General features: G+C 43.7%; 1 pseudogene; it reads left to right on the forward strand.

Moving 5' to 3' along the window:
* The first annotated feature begins 844 nt into the window (after positions 1-844).
* Positions 845-2289, forward strand: LOC101707910 (putative inactive 1-aminocyclopropane-1-carboxylate synthase-like protein 2 pseudogene; annotated as a pseudogene).
* Positions 2290-2735: the final 446 nt, after the last annotated feature.

The raw sequence follows: 2735 nt of genomic DNA on the forward strand, positions 1-2735 counted from the left end.
GATTGTATTACTTTGGCCCAAGTCACATGATTGCTCTAGTCAGCTGCTCTTCCTGGTATACTAAGTCTGAGATTGCCCAAGGGTCATTAAATACTGGCAATAAAGATTCTTGCAATAAACATACATGCATTAAGCTAGGAATTAAACCAAAAATATTAACAACAAAAAAAATAAGAATGAGGAATCACCTGAATGAGACACAAAAACAGACTTCCAGATCACTAAAAGCAAATTCAGGGACAACAAGATAAAAAGCCAATTACCTGGACTCCCTAAACTGGAAACAAGGGAGGTAATGAAAGAGAGGCTCTGGAAAAAATGAAGTCAGAAATGATTCTCAGATAACAACACAGATGGTGACCATGATGAAAGATAAAATTAATAACTCTAGAGCAGATAAAAAGTAGATAAAAAATAGAAGAGCTGAGAAAAAGATTGTAATCTATGAATACCCAAGGTAGGAAAGAATTGGAAAACATTAAACACATCCAAGCAGATATCCAAGAAATTAAAAATTCCACTGAAAGTTTCTGCAGCAGAATAAATGAATATGAAGATAGAATTTCAGATATACAAGACAGAATGGTGGTTAGCAAGCACCAAAAGAAAGATTACTTAAAAATAGCAAAGGAAGACACAAGCTTGGTGAACAGAGGAAGAGCAGGTCTCCGAGCCCCAAAGACTAAGGAAGGTTTCAGCACTCAAAAGGACTCTAGGCTGAAGAGCTGAGTATGGATAGCAACCAGGGTTCCAGCAAGCCTTCCGAGGCTGGTACAGATATCCGGAATATGAGCCAGGCCTCTTCAGTTATGCAGCATAACAGCCAGGTGCCCAGCAGAGTGATTCTGAAGCTATGTTTCTTAGCCATATCCTGTCCAACCAGGGGGTTAAGATCTCTACATTTTACTACTCCAACTTCCAGGACTATGAGGCCTACCAAGGAGACAAATACCACACCGTCCTGAATTCCTCGGGCTTCCTTAACCTTGGCATCAGTGAGAAGCGCCTGTGTGTTGATCTGATGACTGAAAGGTTGTGTCAGAATGACATGAACTACATCAAGGAGCCCCTGCTGCAGTACCTCAACTAGAGAGGATATCTGTTCCTGCAGGCAGAAGTGGCCAAGTTCCTGACCTACTACTGTGGATCACCTAGCTGCCTAAATCTGAGAAATGTGGTTCTCCTAAATAGCTGCTGTGCTGTCTTCTCTGCACTGGGCATGTTTCTGTGTGACCCAGGGGATGCCATTCTGGTCCTCACTCCCTTCCATAATGTATTCCTCTTTAGCGCCCAGATGTATGCACAAGTTGAGCTGATTCCTATCCATGTGGATAGTCAGATCACTAATACAAACACCCAGACTTTCCAGCTCACGATGGGCAAAGTAGAGCAAGCCCTGCTTGAAGCTAAGACTAAGAGTAAAAAGATCAACGGCCTCTTGCTAGCCAACCCTCAGAATCCTCTGGGTGGTGTCAATGTGGAGTCATTGAAAGAATATCTGAAATTTGCCAAAAGAAATGAACTACATGTGGTCATAGATGAAACATACATGCTGTCCATGTTTGATGAAACCATCATATTCCACAGTGTTCTGAGCTTAGAAATTTTGCCTGACCCCAGCAGGACCCATGTGATCTGGGGCATTAAGGATTTTGGCATCACTGGCTTCTGCTTTGGCATTCTGTATATCCACAACGATGATGTGGTCTCGGCTATGAGCCCCTTTGGCTACCTCCACAGTGTCTCTGGCATCTCCCAGTACAAGCTGTGTCACCTGTTCAGGACAGAGACTGGATTAACAGAGTGTACCTGCCCACCAATCACTCCCGGCTCCAGGAGGTTTATGTGTATGTCACCAAGATGCTGCATGAGTTGGAGGAGCAGTATGAGTTCAAGATTACCTTTTTCAGCCATGGCTGTGGCCTTTATATCTGGATAAACTTGAAGAAATTATTAGATCCGTGTACATTTAAAGAAGAACTGGTCCTCCACTGCGGCTTCTTGGACCACAAGCTGATATTATCCCTTGGCAAATCTTACAGGTTCAAGGAACCTGGCTGGTTTTTCCTCATGTTTGCAAAAAATTCCCAGCTACTAAGAGAAGCCATGGATCGGTTTGGCCAGGCCATAGAGGAGCAGAAGCAATACTGGCTAGAGAAGATGCTGGAAGATGCAATGAGATCATGGGCTGTCTGCCTCGTCACATGCTCAGGGTCCCTGGTGTCAGCCTCTGGTCCACAAGGCTGGGGCCTGAACTGGCGCTACAACCACACAAGTGGACTTCTCTAGGGATGATAGTGCCTGACTCAGTCGTCAGCCTCTTTAAGCTGAGCATCTGTCATCTTTGGAAGCTTTGTGTCTTTTTAATCTTTGCTAGCCATTGTGTACATAAATAATGCTTTTATTGGGGTTGGAGTGGAGGGCATAGAGGTGCCCGGAGGTATCAAGGGAGCTCTCTGGGTCTTTTTTTAAATGACTTTATTTTTCTATTCAGTGTCTAATAAATTCTATATTTTCTTAAATTCCAGGCCTTGTAGTTCTTCTTTGCATTCTTCATAATCACCTTAGTAGGGTGATTTTTCATCCCTTTTAAGTTCTAGAGCAGATTGACTGTGAAGCATCTGTCTGAGGCAGACCAGAAAAGAATTGACCCTGCCTGATGGAGCACTTTCTAAGTGCTGGATGCAGAGTCTTGGGGACCCTCACAAGAGTACATCTACCTTTCCCACAAGGAC

The sequence above is a fragment of the Heterocephalus glaber genome, unplaced genomic scaffold (assembly GCF_053883595.1).
Source record: "Heterocephalus glaber isolate CG9 unplaced genomic scaffold, H.glaber_assembly_v1.0 deba00000546, whole genome shotgun sequence".
Taxonomy (NCBI): domain Eukaryota; kingdom Metazoa; phylum Chordata; class Mammalia; order Rodentia; family Bathyergidae; genus Heterocephalus; species Heterocephalus glaber.